The 24,153-nt window shown below is 46.9% G+C and overlaps 1 protein-coding gene across 2 annotated transcripts in view; it reads left to right on the top strand.

Moving 5' to 3' along the window:
• EXTL3 (exostosin like glycosyltransferase 3) overlaps window positions 1-24,153 on the top strand; it is a 114,596-nt gene that overhangs the window by 17,329 nt on the left and 73,114 nt on the right. For both annotated transcript variants that reach the window (XM_040059452.1, XM_040059453.1), the window contains exon 2: window positions 4,768-4,842. The gene's annotated coding sequence lies outside the window, so the exon portion shown is untranslated. The remainder of the gene's footprint in view (window positions 1-4,767; window positions 4,843-24,153) is intronic.

The raw sequence follows: 24,153 nt of genomic DNA, 5'->3' as shown, positions 1-24,153 counted from the left end.
GAGTCCGTTATCTGGATGGAGCGCAGAGGCTCTGCTCCTGCTCCTGTTTGCTTCCAGCCTTCCAGGCTTTTGGATTCACTGCTATCCCAGCTGGAGAACCTGGGCTGGGCACGCCGGATTCTTCCCCTTGGGATGTTGTGCTTCTTGTGGATGAGCACCTCTGGACAGGTGGGACCAGCAGTCACTGGTGGGGTTGATGCAATTTGTGCTTGATGCAGAAAAGTCAAGATAATGTTTTTCTTTATATTTCTACCGGAGACCACACCAGAAAGGGTCATTTCAGGCAAAATGAAATGTGGTCATGTGCTGAAGGGTGTGCAGGATTTCGGGCTCCCACTCTGCAGGTTCTATGGGGAATGGGGCAGAGGAGGGGGTACTGTGGGCTCTGAGGTGTTCACCCCGAATTTGTCTTCTCTGTAGTTTTTACTCTCCTGATTTGTGCTGGGAAATTATAGCCCAGCACAGGAGCCCTGAACTGTTTTGCAGATCTGCTTTGGAGGCTTGTTTCTTTCCCTCTGTGTGTTCTTGGGTTTTTTTTCCTTGTGGTGTGGAAATAATTATATTGCTTGTTTCTTATGTTCTGGCTCGGGCTAAGAGGAGGAATGTACTCAGGTTTTTTTACGTTGTGGTGGTGTTTTTTTGTCTTTTTTTTTCTCTTTTCCCAGTGCAGTTGCTGCTGTTAAAATATTCTGGACAGCAGTTGCTGCCCACGTAGAGCACAGAAATGTGTGTTTAGTGGTTGCAAGACATGCTTGCTCTGGGTGTGCCTCGTTGTTTTGTTCGGTGCCAGTCTCTGCCCATATGATTGGCCATCGTTCATCACTGCCATCAAGCTGGGGAGGTATAATTTGCATTAGTAATTAATGCTTTGTGCAGGCCAGAATTAGCTACACTGGCTCTTGATTTGGACATAAGTTTTTCTCTTGGAGCTGTGCGTTTTGTCAGAATAGAGACCAGGGTGTGAGGAGGGAGGGGATGACAGCAGTGTTGCCAAAGACGCTTTGGTAGTGAAGAAGCTGATGGCTGGGAAATTGTCTGGGTTTTATTTCTGATAAAAGGAAACGAATTATAGCAGAAAATGCTTCTTCCATGCCTCAGTTTCTCCACCAAAAAAATGAATGCTGCTGAGTGTGAATTAGCAGGAATTGTCTCCTCCCTGTCTCCTGGAGATGCTGTGTTACGCACAGGGATGTGTGGTGATGCAAGGACTGGGGACAGGACACAGCCCTGCAGTAGCTGAGTTCTGTCACACCGTTGTGTACTTTGGTGTTGCCTGAAATTTTGCAGCTCCTGTGCGCTGTTAAAATGATTTCCGTGCCTGTGTTTGGAGAGTCTGCTGTGCCCACTCTCGTTTATATCCATGTGACTGATCCAGGGCCGTACGTTAAGAATATAACTGCTTTTAATTTATTTTTTTTTAAAGCCGTCGGTGTCTAAATATATCTAATAAAAATGCAGACTGGAGCTCTTTAATGAGGCGTAAGTCAATCCTGGCTCTCTTTTTTTTTTTTTTATAAGACAAAACCACCTCACACACTGGCTTCTTTTTGTATGGACTTCTGCTTTGCATTTCTACACATTCATCATAGCATGAAGCCTCTGACAAAAGGAAATAAGAAAAGACTGTTTAAGAGACCGTTTTGCTGTGCATAAACCCGAACCTTTGCAAAGGGAAAACCCTGGGCTCCAGCAAGTGAAGTCATGGGCTGTGCATGAGGCTGTGTGATGACAGAAAGAAGAAATGAAAATTACGGTGCTGAGTAGGTTTAGCGTAGTTGGGAATTGTACAGCAAAGCAGCTGTTAGGAAGGGAAATATTTCTAGTTTTGTCCCTTGCCTTTGAAAACTCACACAAAGTTCAGGTGATGGTTGGAAGCTTTTCGCCACCAAAAAAATCTTCATTTTGCTGGCACCCAACTTGCTGGCAAAGTGGTCGAGGCCGTGGGCAGCAGCATTTGGTCAGAGGCTGGGGATGTGTGGCTTTCTCTGATTTTGGGGGCTTTGGGAGGAAATGGCTTTGCTGAAGGAACAGCTCAGCTCTGCAGGCACGCTGCTGCTCACAAAGGTCCCGTGGCTGTGGTTTGACAGCTGAAGTCGGAGCACGGCTGTGAAATCAGGCTCTGCTCACACATGGTTGTGGCTGGGTGTGAAATCCTGAGTGGTTCAGGCAGCGACAGCGCCGGGCCTCACACAGCGGGTTCAGAGTGGGTAAAAAAAAGGAGATCTGCTTGTTTTGGAGGGATCTCATCCTTTTCTCATTGCTTGTGGGCTGATCCTGCATGCTCGGTGTGGTGACCAGGCCCAAGTTGGGGTCCCGGTCTCCTTTTGCTAGAGAGGACCCAAAACTTTCCTCACCAGGTTTATGGAGGAAGGGAAGGAGGAGAAGGGAGCCTTAGCAACTCCGAGTTGTGATCCAGGACTGAAAGAAAGCCAGAGGTTTTGTGTACAGAGCAACAGATCTGTGAGACAGAGCAGATGAAGAAGGAGTTGATGAGTTTTCTGAAATGCTGACCCACGAGAAACGTTTCTGAGAGAAAGTAGTCAGGGCTGTGCTTTTTAATTTGACGACCTCTTTGCACAGGCAGTCAAACTTTCAGATTTAGCAAGGCTTTGCATAACAGGAGGTGCTTTGTTTACAGGCTGCACATTCACTCGTAGACATGGGAGCACAATGATAAATTATTTAATTATAGATACCCAAAGAAGCGAACCGGGCGCCTGCTGCGCTGTGTTGTCCCTCTGGTTTCCCACTTTGCACGGCTTCTTGCTGGCTGATTCCCAAAATCCAGCCGTTTGCAGCAGTGGTCTCGCGGTTATTAATGTTAATTAGCGAGGCTCTGCTCTGTGAGTTCTCCTGCAGCACACACACAGTGCTCAGCTCCTCACCCGTGTAACGAGCGTGTGCTCAGCCCCACTGTTAATTAGCAGCATCCCTCCAAGGGCTTGTGTTCCTCTTGGGAATGGAAGTTTGGCGTGGAGCTGCCTGTGGTAGCTGGAGGAAGTCTCTGCTGAGACTCACGTGCAGACTCTGCCATAGTTGGGTTGTCAGATTTTTGCCCTTTGTTTTAATCTCAGCTTCTCCTCTGTGCCTTCTCCTTGCTGAGCAGCGCGGTTGCTAAGATTAGTTCTTTTCAGGTTTGCCATCAGAACCTTGTTTTAATCAGTGCTGACAAAGTCCTGGCTGGATCTGTGCTCCAGGTAGGGGTTGGATTTATGTGTCCTTCAAAAAGCTTTTATGCTGAGAGGAACATGGTGCTCCACGTAGTGACAACAGTTCTGTGTCTCTCTGCCTCTTAATAACCATCCTGTAGTAACACCTTCTTCCTTGATTTGCAAAACAGCTCCATTCCGAGAAGACGTTTCCTCCTGAGGATGTGGAATTGCAGCTTGTTCCTGGCAAATCCAACTGGGGCTTTATTATGGCTCTGATTTAATATCCTTGCTGATGGAACACTCCCGTTGTGGGGGAAACATCTCTGAGAGGTGATTCTCTCTACAGGAGGACATTCCCCTCTTTTTTTTTTTTTTTTTTTTTTTTTTAACACTGAAGGCAATAGTAGGGAAGAAGCTGGTAAATAATATGGCTGTAAATGAGAACCAAATTATGCTTTAATTTTTATGTATGTTAGGGATAGAAAAGCAATGTGAGATCAGGAGGTCTTCCCAGAAGAGGAGGGTTGTTCTTAGATATCTCTGCTTTGTCCCTTGTTTTATGTGCTCAGTATCATCCAGAAAACTCTTGGTTTTGCATTTGATTGTAATTTGCATTTAGATTGGCTGCCTGAAGGGAGTCTCTTGCAAGGGGAGATGGGGCTATGTGGCTTCAGTCTCTTGCAGATCTGGCTGAAAGTAATGGCATTTACATAAAAACCATTAGCTCTGTTATTGATAAACATGAAAGGCATCCATTTCATTTAATTCTTTGATGAAGAGCTTTTAATATAAGCACACAATAGCACTGAGGTAGTAACATTCCTGCCCCCCATCCTTCTGCACTGACCTCTTGTTTTAAGGGCAAGCTTTGATTGGGATTTTGTTGGTGGAGAGATGGGAAGTTATTTCTATTCCAGTTTACTGGAGTAGCCAGTTGTCTTGCTACATTGTGGGAAATTATTTAATGCTCATTTTAAGAGGTGTCTCTATTAATTGAACGGGGATTTAATGTCTCCCTGAAGCACAGTTGGTCTGTGTGTGATGTATACTAACATGTACGGCTGGCAATTCTATGGATAATCTTTTCCTTAATCAAAATGGGTTTAAGCAGAACTTCAGTGGCGCCTCATTAAGGGGATGAAGTGTGTTGAAACAACAATTGCATTAAAGGGAACTTCTCTGGTGCACTCCCGATCAGAGCCCATGCAACCCTTCAGCACCGTGCCTGCATAAATGTTTGCTCCCCTGCTTGTGTCACGGCGCTTCGGGGATCAGGACGTGTCACAAAGAGCTGTGATTCACTGTCTCTGGAGTATCTGGCTTTGGGAAGCTGCTGCTTCTGCTCTCATGTATAAATACCTTGCATTTCTCCTGGGCTGGATCAGGTCTGACCTCGACAGCCTCCAGAGGCAGGCGGTGCTGTAGCTGTTTCCAGGCGTCACAGCATTTTCTTGAGAGACCTTGCTGAGAGCTTTGCAGGTGCTTTGAGTTCTTGACCTCAGGGCTGGGGAGGTGAGCGTGTCTGTTTTGCATTGATTACGTGGCCTACTTCTTGATCTAAAAAAAATCTGAGGTCACTTCATCTGTATTTACAGCTCTTTTCCTTCTCTAACAGGCTCCAGACAGATGAGTAGAGAGCTGGCTGCAGAAGAGGGACAGATTCCAGTCTGCCAGCTGATCACCGTGCACAGTGAGTACCTTCATATTTCAGGGATAAAACTTTCTGTAGTGCCTGATGTCAGCCTCAGATTGCCTCCATTGGGGCACAACACTGAGTCTGCATGCTCGGGCGGTGTTTTCCTAAAAGTACAAACTTCCTTGGCTTAACTCTTGTTTTGGGAGAAGTGTGCTCCGGCTCCTTTTATCTGAAGCGGTAAATTGTGTCCTCACCTCACTTCCAGTGGTGGCAGAGCAGAGAACTGCTGCAGTTCCATCTGGTAGCTGCTCAGGGCCGTGGGGAATCAACACTAAAGGTCTAAAGGTGTCGCCTGAGGCTTCCTGTGCTGGAGGGCCAGGAGTGGAAATGCTCCCCAGAGCTATTCCAGCCTTGCTGGAGGTGTTGGAACTGAGTGAGGAGGGTGGATGAGGGGCCTGCCACGGCACATGCCGGGGTTACTCATAAAGGAGTGCTATGAAATCAACCAAATGAGGCTTGGCTTGACTGGTGGGCGGAAAAGAGCAAGGGAAAAAACCACTGGAAAGCGTTGTCCACTTCATGGTGAGGATGGCAGGTTTGCCCTGAAAGTGGAGGAGAAAATCTTTATTTCATGGGGAATTTTTACACATTAAAATTTCTTGCACGCGTGTTAATGGGCTGTAATAACGAGCCTGTGCTTTACGAGGTGTCTGCAAACATCTCAGAACTCGCTGCTGTGAGGGAGTAAATACTCGAGCTAGTAAATTCTGATTAATTGGAGTGTCTTGGCCCATGTGGTGCAGTGGTGTGGCCAGACTGAAATAGGGAATTGCCTGATACAGGTGTCTGAAAGCCAGGAGGATGCTCTAGTGTGGGCTGTAAAATTCAGGTGGGTGTGGGAGCTGCAGCAATTGAGTTTATAGTGACAGCCCTAGCAGGCGATTCCCTGAGGATAATGTGGGATGACGAATCTTGAAGCTGAAAGTGTTCGTTAGCAAAAGTCAAGGATGGAATAACTCATTTAGAGACTGGATTGTGTCATCAGGTTGGTGTGGATATATCCAAGGAGCAGGGCAGAGAATTCCTGTTCCTCTGGGAAAGAAGGGAAAGAGAGGCAAACTTATTTGTGGCTTCCTCATTTCTGCCACATCCAACTGGTACGGGCAGGATGTCCTGGGCTCAGGTGTCTATTCCTGTGTATTACAGCATTCCTTGCTGTGCTTCTGCATCCAGGAAATCTTTGTGCCCTGCCAAACACAGCAGGGACTCCCCTCAGCTGGAGCACAGCTCCTGTGAAAACTTCAGCAGTGAATAACAAAACTGGGAGCAGCAGCAGCAGCAGCAGCGGGGGCACGTGAAGGACAAACGGTGCCGGTATTGACCAGCGGTGCCACCGTGCCAAGGTCCCCATCGACAGCTCTAATCCCAGCGTGTGCTCTGAGCCAGATCTGCTGACTTCAGGAGCTGGAATCAGTCAATACCATTGAATTCCCCTTCTCTTTGCATATCTTAAGGAGAAGGAAGTCTCAGGCTGACAGCTGTGCAGGCTGCACAAGGCCACGGGCTGCGCAGGCTTCCCCCAGGACATCATTTGGCCTGTGCAACATTTTTTTACACTGCCGTGGTGTGCAGCAGGTTCAGCATTGACCTTCAGAAGCCCTTCTGTGTTAGTGGGCCCGGTGGCTAGAGGGATGGATGTAGGAGACGGGGATTTCAGGTTTGGAGTCCTTTTTAGGGTGGAAGACTGTGATTAAAGCGAGGAGTATGAATTTAGGTCAGTAGGAGATAGCTGAGGGAAGGGCTGTTCTTGGCAGGGAGCTGGAATAGAGGAGATGCTGGAAGCAGTCTGTGATTGCCACGGAGCAGAATGGGAAAATAACCTGTTTCAAGGGACTCCTTAACAAGTCATTCTTATGCAAGACTCTCTCCATGACACTAAATATCTAAATAACAGGGTTGGGCCTGGAATCTAAAAAAATACTTTTCAGCAGACTCACCTTCAAACACCTCCTGAGGCTTCTTGGCTTGGCAGCAAAGCCAAGTTCCGCAGGAGTTTCGTAGCAGGTCCCTTCCTGTGAGGATGTGGCACCATCCAGGTGACCACGAGCGTGGGTCTGACGCTTCCTGCGCCTCACACGGGCTCCTGCGGTCTTTGCTCGCAGCTGCAACGAAGATGCAATGGCTGGGGAGAGCGCTTGGCTCTGGCAGGGCGGGTTTGTGCTGCCTGGACCTCCTGCAGCGCTCACGAGGAGTGAGGGGCTGGAATTCCTGCTTCTTGCTGCTCTTCCCATCAAGACTTTTGCTTCTTCAAAACTCAGAACTGAGCTGTGGGAGGTTGGGTCTGTCCTGTCTCCAGCCATGGCCAGCAGGAATGTCCTTCATCTCCCATCAGTTCATTCTGCTCTTGGTTGAGCCCCTGTGCTGCTTTCAGCCTCTGTTTCAAAGTTTAACTCTGTGGTGAACCGCTTCCTTTCTGCCAGCTCGTGTGCTGCAACAAGCTCATGTTTGGGGAGTTGTCATTTGCATTTGCATAAAATTCTGTAAATCCCTGCTGTGTCCTCTGTCAGAGGCCTCTTTTCCAGACTAAAACGTCCTAATTGATTTAATGGTCCTTAGAGAGATGCTTCAGGCTTTCGACCGCCTTCACTATATTCACTATTTCCAATTTTTGGTCATTTTTTCCTCCTCCTGAGTGTTCTTACTAGCAGATTGAAAGAACCTTTGGGTTTCTGAGGTCGTGTCCTTTTGCTGCAGTTCTCTGTATGTTTAGCCACAGAAAAGAAAATGGGAATTTTGATGCTCCATGTGATAATAAGCCATAGCCTTTTATTTTTTTTTTCCTAAAAAGCAGAGATTTGTGTGTCTAATCTAAAAACTCTATCAGAAAAGCTATGAATAAACCTGATAGCATTCCAGTGCACCAGAGTCACTAGAACAATACATTGTTAACAAGGAGCCGTGGCAGAGTTGTGTGGCTTTGTGCTAAAGCCAAGATATGGGATGTATCTTTGTATCCTGCAGCAATTTTGTGAAACTAAAACCACTGCATCTTCTAAATGAGGACAAGAAACACTCTGGGTCGTAAACCCTTTCCCCCTCTGCATTGGTTAAGAAATGATATCAAAATAGAGAATTGATTTTATTTAGATAAATATAAATCAGAGTCATCAAACAGGTTCTGGTTCTGCAGGGCCTGGCTCTCCATCTCCTCTGCTTTGCATAAATGATATTTATGTTATTCGTGGCTTCCAAAAAGTAGAACTGGAATAGGATGCGATGAAAGCGTTAACTCCAGGGCGGCAGTCCCCGGGCTGCAGACTGACAAGTCTGTGGTTTTGCCTATCTGCCCTGACTCAGATCTGTGGCTTTCCTGCTGCCCTGAGGTGAGTCAGGGCTCCCACAGGGGTGATTAAAGCCCTGCCCTGTGGGCAGCCTGGGAAACTTGGGCCTCAGTTCAGCTGAGAACTCTTGGATGTTTTCCTCAGCGCTGAATCACAGCTCCGTGGACCATCCAGAGCAGTTTTTCCCAGTGTTGAGGTTTATCTTCCATGCTTCCACTGCTATTTCCACCACTTTGCTTTTCTTCTTTCCTCTCTGCTGTGATTTCTTCCTGCCTTTAACCCCAAAGAGCTCCCAGGGTCTGTCTGTGCTCCACTGGTGGCTTCTGTTCTGCACAGAGAAGCCAAAGGACCAAGTCCTTGTAGCACTTCTCAGTTCATTGCACAAATTCCTCAATTAAACACCAAAAGCTCCCCAAAGCCTCACCTGGCTTACCAAAATGTGTCACCTGTGCCTCAGCCAGTCCTGAACCCAGCTGGGGAACCCTCCTGGACAAGGGGACACCACGAGGAAGAGAGAGGGAGAGAAATACATCCAGAAACTATAGGTTGATTTTCTATCAACTCCTCAGGGTGCCCCAGCCCCTGCTCACTGGTGAAGGATAGAAGGTTTTTCGTATTCTTTCTCTTCATATAATATATATTAAAAATACTTAATTTATGTTTATGGTTTTCTCATTCTTCTTTTACTCTCGTGTATGTGAAGCTGCACACAGCCAGCCTGCCAGCCCACAGCCAGCCTGCTATAATAATTTCAGCTGTAGTTTAGTAAGGTAGTAAATTGAGAGTAATTTTTTAATCTGCTTGGGAGAAAAACAGCTTAATTGGCTGTTCCTCCTGGTGGTTCCAGCTTTATTTTTGGCCTTGGAGGGTGTAACTGCAGCAGACATTGATCTCCCTGAATGAGGGGTCAGCTTTTCCTGGACAGCGCTGGAACACTGCATCTATTTATTTACATTTTACCTTTTTTTAGCACATTGCCTGAATAATACAGCCAGTGTGGGGAGGGCCTGTAAAATGCTGAGTTGTGTGGCGGAATTTTGCTCTGCCCAAGTGAATCTCTTGTGATGAGAGGCTCCTGGATTAGTTTGGAGCGAGGGAGGGTTCGGAGATCTCCCTGGGATCCCTGCGGTGATCTGGCCACGCCGGGGAAATGGAACTGGGAGAATCGAGCTCGTGCCATCACCCAGAGGACTCCTCCATTTAATGCAGCCATTGAAACTGGGACCAGAGGCAGCGTGGGACAATGTGTAACGGGGGGGGGAGCTGGAACAGGCTGCCTTTGTGGCACGTCACAAAGCCAGCAGTATGTGCTGGAGCGCTCCTGCCTGCTGAGCCTGGAATGTCAGCCTGGGTTCTGTTCTCCTCCCTTCCCTCCAGGAGCTGCTTCGGATTTGGGGAGAATAAGTCGCTGCTTGTGTGTTCATTTCTGCTCAGAGCTCTTCTTGGATCACACAGAGGGGTAGAGGGAAGGAGCTCAAGTGAAGTGAAAGCCATCAGGTTGCTGCGAGATCCTCCATGTGTGTTAGTGCAGGGCTGCAATTCTCCAGCCCTTTTGTTGCTCCACAGAACTCCCTGACAGGAGGTTGCAGGGGGGTGGAGGTCAGGCCTTCTCCCAGGTAAGTGGCAGGATGAGGAAACAGCCTCAAGTTGTGCCAGGAGAGGTTAAGGTTGGATATTAGAAAAAAATTTGTCATGGAAAGGGTTTGTCAAGCATTGGAATGGGCTGCCCAGGGCAGTGGTGGGATCACCATCCCTGGAAGTGCTCAGAAAATGTGTCGATGGGGCAGTTGAGGACCTGGTGTGCTGGTGAACATGGTGGTACTGAGTTGATGGTTGGATTTTTGTGATTTCCCAACCTTCATAATTCCCTGATTCTTCACTTGGTCTTGCTGTTTTTTACTTGTTAAATAACAAAGCTCAGTCACCTGTGGAATGGGATGAGCTTTGAGGTCCTTTCAAACCCAGCCCACTCTGTGAATTTGTGGCTTCATTTATCCAACAGCAGACACTGAGAGCTCTCTCTGGAACTAATTTCAGTTTATCTGAGCTCAGACACCTGGGAAGGGAATGGTGCTGGGACAAGAACCCTGCAAGGAACAAATTCTGAGAACAGATGAAAACTTCTTTGTCATGTGAATATTATTGAGTATAATGAAACTATTTCACAGTGGTTAAAAATGATTAAAAGGACTCTCCAGGAGGTTTGCATTACTGTAGCAATGATTGGGAAGTGAGAGACAATGGCAGAAGCACAAGTTTGATTCTGTGAGTGAACTCCGGAGACAGCTGGGTGTAAATGTGTTCTAGACCTCCTCAGACTTGATAAAAACTCGGGAACTTCTGCTCTGGATAAAAGTGTATTAGCTCACGTTGTCAGGTGAAGCTTTTTCTACACTGAAGGTTCACCTGGCAGTTCAGAGGGAGGCCCTTGGGAATAATTGTGGGAAGCAGAAGTGAAATCCTCCTTGCTTTTGTGTGAGTAAGGAAGTTCCCAGTGCAACTCAACCACAGAGGGCCCCGATATGCGCACGATTTACTTTGTGAATTGTTCTGTCATCACTCAGCAAGATAATTGACTCCTGATTAGGGAGAAAATCTAGCTGCAGGTTGGTGTTTGAGGTTCTGAAGTCCTCTTGAAAAGGCAGAACTCTTCCTCAAACAGCGATGGCTCTCCCGAGAACAGGATGCTGAAGACTCCATTATCCCAGCATTGATGTAACAGCTGTTCCTGTTTGAACAACTTTATTTCTTCCTCCTTCTGTTGCAAATCAAAGGAAGAGTGGGAATCAGTGTTGTTGTTTGTTCAGAATTAATGACAAGGTTATTAAATTTTTCAGTGCAGGAGATGTTTTTGTCACGTGCTTCCTGCACTCGATGGCTCTCAGACCTGCTGCTCTCTGGGTGTTTTTAGCGGGTGATGCTGATGACTGAAGGATTCTTATTCCTTCTGTTCCCAGCTCCCAAGTGACTCAGGAGCTAAAAGTGAGCCAAGATCTGTGCCCCCCACAGGCAGCAGAAAGGCTGATGTGGAAGTCACGGGCATCTTGGTGTGAAGATGATGCTTAAAATTTTAGAAGAGGAATTTTTGGTCCAGAGAAGTGAGCAAGGGGGGGCAGCTTTACCTCGCCAGGGAGGCTCCTGGGCAAAACAGGTTTCACTTCTGCCTCTCAGGCAGGCTTCAGCCTGGACCTGCATTAGGTAGTGCTGCTAAAAAATCTACCTGGAATTTAAAAATATTCTGAGTTGGAAGGAACTCACAAGGATCATCCAGTCCAACTCCTGGCCCTGCACAGACATCCCAGCAATCCCACCCTGGGCATCCCTGAGAGCTCTGGCAGCCCTGGGGCCGTGACCATCCCCTAGAAACATGGGAATTGAATCTCTGCTATTAATTATTGAACAATGAGTCACATTGTTGTTTTGTATTATTAGTATTTACACCGTTGAAAAGGGAGGGGGAAGATTTTGGAAGCTGGGGCTGGATCCGTAATGAGATCAGAGTCGCTGCACGGTGCCTCACCCCTCTGTACCAGTGCAAGCATTTTTAGAGGGATTTAACCTGGGAGGGGTGGAAGGGGATTGCACTGAAACTTCCCTCGAGGAAAGGAGGGTTTACTTCTTCCCTTTTCCCTCCAATTTCCTTGTGTGGGGCTGCCTGAACTCTCTGCTTCATCCTGCTGATCCAGCTGCTGCCTTTCCCTGTGGACAGATTTAGAGCCCTTTTAATTCTGTCTGGAGTGCTCACCGTGAGGCATGGCAGAGCTGATGCCTTTGAGGAGGGAAGGGAGCCTTTGTCAGGTCTCCAGGGAGCTAATTTATACAGATCCTCTTGGGTTCGCTGGCCAAGTGTGTCTTTGTTTCCATGTGCTTTTGCCTCTGAGATGGAATCCTAAGAGCAAGGCCAAGTGTCAGGCTGCTGCTGGTGGCAGGGCTGCAGCTGCACAGCTCATCCTTCAAGGAGGGAAAACTGCCAACATTTTTTGGGCTGAGTCGGCTGTCTCAGCCTTTCTGGTCAAAGTTGGCTCTTGTTGTTCCAAAGTTGTGGATTTTGCCAACCTTTAACCTTTAGACTAAAGCACTTTTGAATAATGAGTTTATTTTATCAGAGATATATAAGCAGGAGATTAGAAGGTGTGTGGGAAAAGAACGATCTTGCCCTTGCCAGCTCTGATAGGTATCACTAGTATATTACTGTCTGGTGGATTTTATTTCTATACAGTAAAAAAACCCATGAATGTTTAAAGAAGTGTTACAGCTGCATTTTTTTTCAAGCCATGATTACAAAAGATGAAAGAAATGGAGACAGAAATTGACTACTTGCTGTTGAACAGTGAGCTCTGCCTAATAACCAAAATTAAAAAAAAAGTTTTTAGATGTCTGCCTTGAACAGTCTCTCCAGAACCTTCTCAAGAGTGGAGCTCAGCCTGAATGGGAAAGCTTTTAAAAAGTCTGTTGGAAATCCCAAATCAGGAGGGGGTAGATGGAAATATCAACAGGAGCAAGCATCTTCTGCACAGCCCGTGTTCGTTTTCAGAGCCGCTTTCCCTTCTCTGGGAAGGAGGAAATGCAGAGTGACAGAAGTGACTGGTGAAACCCAATGCCACTGCTGAGTCTCCTGATGGTTTTTCCTGCCCAAATGAAGGCCCCTGTTTTTTTTTTTCCTTTGCTCCTGTTCATTTTATTCAGAGTAAGTGTTCCCATTATCCCGGTGCGTGTGAAAGGCTCCTGGCTGCTGCCTGAGCCGGATAATAAGGGAGTAAGCCGAGAGCAGCCTAATTTATAACGTGTGAAGTGATTCTCTTCAGAGCACTAATGAGCAGTGACCCAAGCACAGGTAAATTATCTGTAGGGTTTTCCCCCCCCCCTTTTCCTCTTAAATCTCTGATCATTTCCCTCCCCAGGCAACCTGTCTTTCACCACCATTAGTGTTGTCTCAGTTTTTGTCTACATTCCAAAGTTGAACCACTTTATCCACAATTGATGTCTGCTCCTGTAGGGTGAAGAGCACAACGCTGGTATAAAAGCATTTATAATAGCACGGCTCATTCTTGTGTTGGAGAGGAATAATGGACGTGGGATACAGCTTTAGAGTTAGAAAGCTCTCTAAATTTAGAGTGTGGCTGTGCACTGTAGCTGAACTGATCCCTTGGTAAGCCGGTGCTGCAAGGAAAGGTTTTGCTCCCAGCCTTTGCGCTCCCACTGATCTTTTTGCACTGATACACATCCAGTTCCTTCCCTCTCAGTCCAGAAAGTTTCCCTCCAGCCCAATTCCCCGATTCAGGCTTGGGAGCCGGGGAGGAGATGCCTCTTTTCAGCAGCACCAGGCCATGAGATCAGCTGAGCAGCAGTGCAAACTCACATCCTTAACAAAGCCTCTCATGTCACTGTCTGGAAGGTGTTCCCGGTCATTCTGCTCTCTCCCTGTTGGCATTGTGGGGCAAAAGGCAGGGTTTTCCTGCTGCTTGGTTATCCTGAGTAAAGTTACTCCTCCTGGAAGTAGCTGACAGTCCCCAAAAGAATGCGCAGCAATGCGGGCAGGCCATTCCTATGGCATATGCTCTGTGATGTTCTGTGTGCTACAGCCAGCTTGAAAAATAGTTAAAACCCCAAATTTTTTTGCTGGATACTTAATGGAGCTCGTTGGCAGTAAACACTCTTTCCCTGGGGATCTTTCCAGAGTCATTAAATCTGGTGGGGGATAATCTGGAATAGTCTGTTGTTTGTCTGGAACGTTTGCTGGACGCGGGAGCCGCAAAAAGGAGCCCAGTCAGACATCCCTGAGCAGCTGCAGGGTGCTAACAGAGGTGAAGGGCCAGCAGAGGGGTTACTGAAAATATTAATTACAGATGGTGCCTGATTGTGTAAATAAGAACTACAGATGATGCTGTGGTGGTGAAAAAACCCCCACCCTTTAACTTTATGGACAGTCTTGATCCTCCAAAGGAAAATTATAAAAGGCTGCAAGCAGTGACTGAGAGTTATAAAGTGGCTTCTAGTCAGAGATGTGCAGATTCCAAACACTTGTTTGGGTGGGGGAAAAAAAATGGGAATTAGTTCAACAGCTGCTGGGCTCTTTCTGAGCCATTTCAGAGGGGGCTTTGAGTTGGTGACCGCAGCAGGTTGTACTTGATGTAGGAGGTTTTGAGCTTGTTTATACCCAGTGTCAAATTCCAGGCTACCGAGTGATGCTTGTTTTGTGAGTGGTGTTTGCTCCCCCAGGAGAGGGTGAGCACAGGTGGGGGCATTGATCTCTAGAAGGTCATGGCAACAGCTGCAAGGTGGCCTTTGCAAAATGCTTCACGTGCAGAGGGATGCGGTGCAAAGATTCGCTGCTTTCTGCTCGGTCAGGGCTTTCTTTTGCAAAAGATTTCACTTTCAAGAAGGATTTCAATGCGAGTTCCAGATGTTAATGTGATCGTGGGTTTGATGCTGTATTTTGAGGGAGCAGCCTTTGCTAAACGTAACCTTGGGCAAAGTTTAAAACAAGCAAGCGAAGAAGCAAAAAGGGAAGTGATAAAGAGCTGGCAGCCGTACAAATATGGATTTGTGTGGGAAGGCCAAAGATGTGCTGGGTCTCTTTCTGGGAAAGCGTGGAATAGCAAGGCCTGGCCCCTGCCCCTTGCCTGGAGACCCTGCTCCTCCTGCAGCCTCGAGAGCTGAGCCTTACACCTCTCCTTGGAGTTTGGAGCAGGGCTGCTCACCTGGCAGAGTGGCAGCAGATCCACAACCAGTCCAAACCCTTCCAGTGTTTGTGGGAAAAACCCCGGACCAGCAGCCAGGAGAGGTCAGTGCAGCTGCCTTGCACTGCAGCGTGTGTTAAAACACAGGGATAGTTCCCAGCTGGAATTGCCCTAATTCCAGCCTTGTCATCAAGATGAAGTGGGACTGCAAATACATTTCTGTGGGAATTGCTCCGGATGCAGAGCACCTTTAATAATGCCTCAGTATCTTCTTCACTGTGTGCAGTTTTAATACAACCAGAATCCAAGGGCACAGATGGAATTATGAGCCAAAATACTTCCACTTAGTCGCTAAAAACACCACTTAAACATTATTTAAAGGCCTGTAGTACCATGGTGCTGAGTGAGCACGCTGGAGAAGCAACTCTGGATGGCAAAGAATCCCAGAAAAACAGAATATCCTGAGTTGGAAGGCATTCATAAGGATCATTGATCCAACCCCTGGTCCTGCACAGACACCCCAGCAATCCCACCCTGTACATCCCTGAGAGCGTCGTCCAAACGCTCCTGGAGCTCTGGCAGCTTTGGGAACGTCACCATCCCCTGGGGAGCTGTTCCAGTGCCCCAAAACCCTCTGGGGAAGAACCTTTTCCTGCTGTCTCTGCATGGGAAGAGCAGGAGCTGGATGTGGCTGGTGGGGCTGGGTGGAATGAGCCTGGAAAGGGTCGCAGGGGAGGAACTGAGTTTCTCTCCTGCCTGTGCCACAGTGCAGCAGCACAGATAATGCTGGAATTGCACAACCGGCTGCCTGCTTCCCTGGGGGGGTTTCCAGCTTTTCCCTGGGTCTTTGGAACTTCCCGTTCCTTGGATTAGCAATGAGAAAGCGGTGGCACCTTTTGTGGGGCAGTGACAAAGCCGGGTTAGCCGTGGTGGCCCCTTGTGCTGTGGCACATAATCAGCCTGGCTTTGCCAACCAGACCTTCCAGCTCCTAAAGTTCCTGTGATCATGCAAGCTCCCAAACTGAGGCACTGGATTAGCCTAGGAAAAGCTTTTCAGCTCCTGGGCTTGCTCTGAGTGCAGCTTGCAGCCCTGGACAGTCTCCTGTCCTCCACAGTGGTGAATTGTGTGCTGTGCCCTGTGGGTTACACTGTGAACATAAATGGAATATAAGCTGCAGATCTATAAAAACATTGTTATTCTGTGTGTGTAATCCTGTCTGCCTTTGGGTGTGAGCTCTGCAGGAGGGACCCTGTCCCACAGCGTTTCTGCTGGGTAGGGATCTCAAATCATCTTTGAAAGTGCTCCACTTACTCTTAGGTTTCCTTTCTAACTTCATCCTTAAATCTATTTCCAGCTGAAATATATCCTAAATCAGCTGCTTCAGGGGTTGGGTTCTTAGTTTTTGGGGGGTTTTTTTGTTTTTTTTTGAACAGGAAGGAACTCCAAATCTGCTTATTTTCATGGTAAGATCACAGGCATCGGCCACCACTGTGTATTTTGGTGTTTTAGTTCACATGTGTGTTTATGCATTTTCTTCCTGACCTTGCAGATGTTCTCAGCTACTCGTTTATAGATCTAACAAGCTGCCCCTTCCCCTCTTAAATGCCAAATGTTCCATGTCAATTTAGCAAATAATGGAGTGGTTTTCTTCTGAGGAAAAGCTCTTTTCTTCCAGGACACATTGGAACTCCTGCCCTCTCGGTGCAGGTGCCTCAGATACTTTGTGATTTTGATAATGATTCACTGCTCCTTTTTATTTCCACTGGTTCTGCCTGCTTTAAACTCACTGCTTGGGCCTAAATTGACACTATTACTGTTTTATCCTGTTGGAGAACGGTGTTTTATGGAATAGGAAGTGTGTTTGGGATTGTTGGAGTAGCTACAAGGAGGGGCTGAGGATGCTGGGCTTGTCCAGCCTGGAGAAGAGGAGGCAGAGGGGACAATCTCCAGGGGCTGCACCTTCTTCCTGAGGGTCATCTTCAATCTCTGCTCCCTGTGAGCAGGGACAGCACCCAGGGAGTGGCTGGAGCTGTGTCAGGTTTAGTTTGGACATCAGGGAAAGATTCAGTGCTGGGGCACTGAAGAGGCTCCCCAGGGAGTGGTGACATTCCCAGAGCTCCGGGAGCGTTTGGACAACGCTCTCAGTGGGGATTGTTGGGGTGTCTCTGCAGGACCAGGGGCTGGATCAGTCATCCTTATGAATCCCTTCCAACTCAGAGTATTCCATGATTTTAAGCCCAGGAAAAGCTGTCACCTTTGAAGGGCAAAACCAAAGGAAGAGTGGTTGAATGGGTTTGGGTTTTTTCTTTTCCAACCCACCAAGGGTCAGTGTTAAGGCTTGTTGGTAGTGCCCATATTCATCTCAGGGTTTGGTTTTCCTGCAGAATCCAGGCTGTAGTCAGAGAGAAGTGAGAGGGATCAGCTCCATGCTGGCTGTGCTGGACTGGGAAGGTTAATTTGTGTTTTTAACGGTTTATCTGTGGGGCACTTCCTAACTACAAAGAGCAGCTTTAACCTGAAGTTAAAAGTGCCTGAGATACTCATTCCCCTCTCTGCAAAACAGGGATAAATACTTCTTGATCTGCCAGAAAGGGGCTGTGTGGGTTTAATTAACATTTGCAAAGTGCTTGTGGATAACATCTTTCATCTGAGTCTCTGAAGCAAAATATTCTCAGCGTCCTCGCTCAGCATCGCAATTATTCCTCCAGCTGTCGTGAGCTGTGCCAACAAAAACTACTCTGCTGTCATCAAGGGATTGTTGATGCCTTGTGACTTGTTTTGATTTTGATACTCTCTTCCCCCCTACTCCTTCTCCCCATACAACTGCTGTATAAAATAGAGTGTATTCTGCAGGTTTGGGGGAGAGAATAAACCTGTTCCTTTCCTTCACAAGCTTATTTGTGTCTCGTGTTCTGTGCTTGCTCTTTTTGGTCTATGCCCTTGCAGTAGAAACTTTTTTTTTTTTTTTTTTTGGTCTCTATTCTTAAAATACCTTTTTTTCTTCTTTTTTTTTTTTTCATTTTTTTTTGTATCTCTTTTTAAAACACTGCCATAATTTATTAAATACCAGTCACTCCAGAGAGGCCTGCTGGCCCATGCACTGTCATTTCTTATTTCAAGGTGGATGTGTCCACCTTGATGAATTCAGATGAATTCCTTCACTCCCTTGTCTTGGGTTCCCCTGAGTTCCCACTCACAGCATTTGCACAGTTAAAACTTCCACCTTTGTTCTCCACAACGGTACTTTTATTGCTAACAGTGCTTTGTGGAATCCTCTTAAAGATCAATATTTCTCAAATCTGCTTTTAAAGGAAGGCTTGTATGTATCTAGTCTCCAAGGCAGTAATAGAATTTATAAATGAAATAGTTCCAGGTCCTAGCCAGGTTGAGGTTCAGCCTTTCTGCAAAACCAGAAGCACATCTGAGCCCTCCCCAAATCTATCACTCAGGCAGCTGTGCCCATTACTGTTATTTCTGTGAGGATTCATTAATCTTGACTTGAAGAGCATATGAGATTTATTTATTTTATATATATATATATATTCTTGAAGGAAGAACAATCATTTGAAGTCTTGGAACCTCTAAGCTCATAATTATCTGCGGGGATGAAGACTACGAAGAAAAGACTTGAAGAGCAGCTGTGTAAGGCCTCTTTCATCAACCTGTGTGTTAAAGCTGGCTCTGTTTGCTTTAGCACTTAAACCCTTGCTCCTGTTTGCCCTCCACATGGAACAATGCTGTGGGAGAAGGAGCTGGGCTCTGTCCCACCGTGTGCTGCTCCTTTGGGAAGGGAGCAGGTTCTTAGTGACATTCTGCTGCTATTGGCAGGGGTTTTAAAGGCAGAAAAACGAGATGCAGCACAAGGCGTCCTCTTCCCCTCTTGAAATTCCAGGTCATAAATCGCAGAGCGCGCAGCAAAATGTGGTTTTTCTCTGCCTGCTGCTTTTGGCTTGAGGGCTTTGATGCTCCAAATTGAAATTAATAGCCCTGGCTCCCACTGAGGGTGGGGGGAGTTGTGACTTCCCGAAGATTTGTGTCCGTGTTTGTCACTGCGAGCTCCGTTATGGGAGAAGGGATGTCTGACTCCCACGTCAAATGTAGCAAGTTTCATCTTCCCAGGTGGGAGTTCTGAATTCTGCCAAGTGTGTCAATGATGGTTTTAAAAAGAATAAATCTGACCACGGTGCATGCACTTCCCTCCTTACCAGGGACTGGGATGTGCCGGGTGAGTGTAGCAGGAGCTGGGATGAGATCCACCGCTGCCTCCCTGTGCTTGAGGGGGAATGGAGAATCCTTGAGTGATCTTGATCAACAACTTTGGTGAAAAAAACTGAGATGAACCCATCTGAGCACCTTGATAATAATTTGCTCTTTGTGCAGCTGCTGAGATCTGAGCTTGGCAGCACCTTTCCTGCTGTGTCCTTGGGGAATGGTGGCCAGGAGGGGCATTCCCAGCGCTGCCCTCAGCTGGGGGAGGTTTCCTAGTCACCTTTTTAGCTCAAAAGCTTTTGATGTTTTCTTGAGAAATGTCAGGAAGTGTTGCCTGATGTTTGGAAATCAGTTTTGCTGCCCTGTCTGTTTTGGAAGGGGTTTTCCCTTCCTTTTTCCTATCTGGCACCTGTGGCAGTGCAGGATTCTCCTGAGGCAACCCTGGGTGGGGGAATCAGAGAAACCTGGAATGGTTTGGGTTGGAAGGGACCTTAAAGCCCATCCAGTGCCACCCCCTGCCATGGGCAGGGACACCTTCTACCATCCCAGCTGGCTCCAAGCCCCATCCAGCCTGGCCTTGGACACTTCCAGGGATCCAGGGGCAGCCACAGCTTCTCTGAAGAAAAGTGGCTGCGAGGAGAGACCTGGAAAAAGAAAAGAAAGCAAATTGAACAACGACGCGAGCACAGCTTGTTTCTGTAGCCCTGAGCTCTGGCTGTGAGCAGCTCTGTGCCCTAAAGACCCTCACAGCTGGGGATGAGTGGAGCAGGATGAGCATCCAGGGAAGTTCCTGAGTTGTGCCCCTGTGCTGGGAACCAAACTGCTTCTCTGGCGTGTGTCATCCTGTGGTTTTATTGCTGAAGAATAGGGCTCCTACTCTTTCTCTTAAGGGACTTTTTGATGTTCTGGTAGTGCTTTATCACCTGAAGAAAGCTCAGAGTTACATCTGTGAAATTGTCATGCTGTCACAGAAGCACAGCCTTGTGTGTCATTGGCAGATATTTCCTCTTTCTCCAAATACCGGGAGCCGTTAGCGCGTGTTCCCTTTTTAGCTGCTCTTCACTCTGGGGCTCTTCTGTTCCTGAAGCACAGGTGATCAACAAGCGAGTTTGTCATTATTTGTTTCCTTATATATTCCTTAATTACAGCGCTTGAGAGGAGGGATTTTTCCTGTCTCTCCCTCTTGTTCAGTTTGTCTCATTTTTTGGGGTTGGATTGAACTGGCGAGCCGCGTCTCGGGAACTTCAGCTGGTGTTCAGCCATCCCTCACTTGAAAAATCGGGTGGAAATCCATTCCTAGCGTCAGAGCTCTGCACTGTCTACCTGCCCCGCTGGCCTCTTCTCTTTTTTTTGAGCAAACTGACATTTCTGAAGCCGGGTGAATTATTCCCCCCCCTCACCTCTGGGCCATGTTTTCCCTAAACTGCTGTGATTGATTCCATTCACTCCCTTTAAGCAGCTCTTTTCACTTAGCAGAGTCAACACAGCAAAACGAACTTGGAAAACAGATTTGTTATTCCTTAACATTTCAAACTCCCCAGCCTCCCGTTTGTACTTTATTTTAACAGAAGCCTCCTCTGGAAATCTTTTTGTTGGAGGTTTTTATCTCGACATTTGATGGCTCCAGCAATCAACACACATTTAATGGCCTTAAGCATCATGTAATGCTTCCCATTCCCAGGATCTGTGAGCTTCAGACAACATTCAAAGCCATCTGGGAGGTGGAAAAATTATTATTGACAGGAGGAGCAGCGTCACGCTTTGGTCCGTGGGCAGAAAGTTGGGCTCAGGGTGCTGGGAGCTTCATGGCTCATCTGCATTTGGGTACGCGGGCAAATTAATCAGAATTCAGCTTCTCAGGTTCAATTGTTTGAAGTTTGTCAAATTCAGTTCTTGCTCTGAATGGAATTTGCCTGAAGGTTTGTCTTATTTTACTTCCAGAGTTAAAATGAAGGTAATTGGAAAGAAGGTCACTTCTGCAAATAGAGGTTTCGTTTGGTTGGACTAATTGACTTGGATTAATACCCTTTTAGTTAAAAATAGAGTCATTTTCACTAAGTGAAGTCAGAGCTGGGGTAGGACCCAAGGGTTCTTGCTGTTTTCAAAGGGCTCCTGTTATATTTTGATTTATTCCCCATTTCTGTGGTGGCTGGGCCCTGGGTGTTTGTGTCACTGACCGTGGGCTCGTGTGTGTTGTTGTGCACAGCAAATCCACCCTCCACCAAAGAAAATCTGCCTTCCCTGTGAAATAAAATGCCTTGAGCCTTGCAGAGCAGTTTTAATTGAAAATTTATTTTAAAGTACGCAGTGTTTTGGGTTTTTTTTTTCTGGCACGGTAAAGTAGTAAAGAAGAAAAGCTCCCTGGATCCTTGTGGGAAATTTCAGTTTTTAATTTTATTCTTTCTGAAATCTACAATGAAAACAATGTTTCTGTGCGATGTAAAGGTTTTAAAGATGGTCCAGATGAAAGCTTGGGCAGCTCATGGATGTTTTCCTACAGAAAGTGCTTCTTTCTTGTGGATGTAGTAAAGGCTGAAAAATCTTGCTTACAATTTCATTCTCAGATTTCAGTGCAAGTCTGCTTTAAACCTCTTGAATCTCCACACATAATTCATCCTTCCTGGCAAAAGCTCTGGTAAAAGAGCTTTTCCCTGGTTTTTCCTTGTAAAATCAATAAACAGAGATAAAGAAGGAAAACAAGTGCTGAGCTCTTTGAGCGAAGGGCTGTGCTGCTGCTTTTGCAGGTACTTGGGAGAAATGAAATTTCAGGCAATTTCCTCATCTCGAGCTGCTGTTCTCTTTCTAGTGACTTTTAAATCTTGCTCCTTCTCCCGTTCCTGCAAGGAGAGGAACACTTGCGCCGAGCTGAACTCGAGCAGATGGTGTTGGACAAGTGTGAGCAGGAGAGAGGGACCTGCCACTGCTCTCAAGCACAGATGAAACACAACTTCTCTCTGTGAAAGCCCCTCTTAACATTAGACCTTGGCTGTTTTACCATGAGTATCATCCTTTCCTCTCGAATTACAGGACTGCAGTTTAATTGTAATAAATTACCAAGCTTAAATGTGGCGACTGTTTCAAAAGCTTGGATCTTGCCCGCCTGATATTTGGATATGGATAGCTCTGATTGGCATCAGGAATTACTGCACAGTGGATAATCATAAAATCCCAGACTGGCTGGGGCTGGAAGGAACCTTAAAGTTCATCCCATTCCACCTTCCACTATCCAGGTTGCTCCAAGCCCCGTCCAGCCTGGCCTTGGACTCTGCCAGGGATCCAGGGTCATCCACAGCTTCTCTGGGCACCCTGTGCCAGGGCCTCCCCACCCTCACAGGGGAAAATTCCTTCCCAATATCCCATTGAAATCCACCCTCTCTCAGCCCAAAGCCTTTCCCCCTTGTCCTGTCACTCCATGCCTTTGCAAAATGTCCTTTTCCAGCTCTCCTGGAAGGCCCCTTTGGTTATCTGTACTGAGAAGGGATGGACAGTGTGCTGGTTCTTAGCATTTCTTCAGTCTTGCGTTGGTTTCAGAGAGATTTGGGGAAGATGAAAAGCATTGGTTTCATGTCTTTAAGCCAGGAGGTTTTTTTTTTTGGCCTCACTAGAAGCCCAAAGCTGCTTCCCTTGGAGCTGAGGTGTCTCAGGCTGATGCTGGAATATGCAGTGCAGAGAGAGCTTGAAGTGTCTCCAGAAGTGCTCAAAGAAAGAGATTTCTCAGATCTTTTACAGTAGAAAGTGTTTCAGTCACTGATGGCGGCTTTTGGCAGGACCTTTGCAGTGAGGGCTCTTTCTTCTCCTGGTGGGATCAGAGTGTGACAGGCAGTCCACGGAGTCTGTCTGATCCCACCGAGAGCAATTGCTGCCCTCAGGGGAGGATGTGAAGCCACTTCATGCCCTCTCTTCTGAGGAGCTGCTGTATTCCTGTTCAGAGTTCCACGAGCAGGGGCACTGGAGGGTTTTCCCTAAAGAAACATTTACCTGTTCGTTGTCCCCTCCACGTCCACCCCCAGGCCCTTCCCTGGAGTCTGTCTGGGAGCAGTTCTGGCTCTGGGATGTCACTGGTGACCACTGTCAGTCAAGCTGTGACGTTCCTGCTCTGTCCCCTGGCCTCAGCCCACCTGGCACAGCCTGGACACGGTTAAACTTCCAGCTCCAAAATCAGGACAGCTTGGTCCCAGCTCCCTTTTAGGACATTCCCCAGCCTGTGCCATTTCCTGATCCTTAACTTGGACTGGCTTGGTTTAACTCACTCTTACAGGTTTAGTCCTTGTCCCTGTCATTTAACCTCTGTTTTTCCCTTGTGTCGCCTCTCTGTGTGGGAACTGAGCCCTTCCAGGTGAGGGGCACTTTTCCAGGATGGTGCCCGTGGACCACGTTCTTGGGGCCATCTCTAGTCTCACTAATATTGGCATTAAATTTGCTGATAATTATTGGTCTTTCCACGGCAGGATTGTCCTTTTTCTAATTTTTCTTGTTTGACTATAAAAGTGTTAAAGTCTCTGTCAGAGGCTTTCTCTGTAGTCCTGTCTGGAGCCTCGAAACTTTAATTTTGTCACAACACAGGACTTTTCTCTGATTGATCTTTATCTTAACGTTGGTGTCATCCTGCCAAATTCCCTCCTCTGCCAATGTGCCCATTTAATACGAAATCAAACCATAAGAAATCCAAACTACTTCAGCAAAAAAACTCCCAACTCCTGGTCATGAGGTGGCTCAGGGTGGCTGGGGAAGCAGTGCTGATGGAAATCTGCGCCATCCCTCAGCACAATATGCTAAAATCAGCAGCAAAAGAGGCCTGATTGGCTGTGTATTTCACAATTTATGTGGTTTTAATCCATTCAATCACTTACAAAATGCAAAGCCACGTGGTTTGAAGTTTATGGGGAACGAGGCTGCTTTCTCTTGGTGAGCAGAAAAACAATAGATTCCCTTAGGTGATACCTCACTAACTCTATTTCTTCATTCCATGGCTACAACTTCAGACTTTACAAAAATTGGTGGGGGTTGTTGTTTTTTTTTTTTTTTGTTTGTTTGTTTGTTTGGTTGGTTTTTTTTGTTTGGTTTGGTTTGGTTTTTGGTGTTTTTTTGCTTGGCTGGATTTTGTTTTTAAGGAGGAATCCAACACAAATATTGA

This window comes from Hirundo rustica, chromosome 3 (assembly GCF_015227805.2).
Source record: "Hirundo rustica isolate bHirRus1 chromosome 3, bHirRus1.pri.v3, whole genome shotgun sequence".
In the NCBI taxonomy this organism is placed as follows: Eukaryota; Metazoa; Chordata; class Aves; order Passeriformes; family Hirundinidae; genus Hirundo; species Hirundo rustica.
This window is presented reverse-complemented; position numbering and strand designations above follow the sequence as displayed.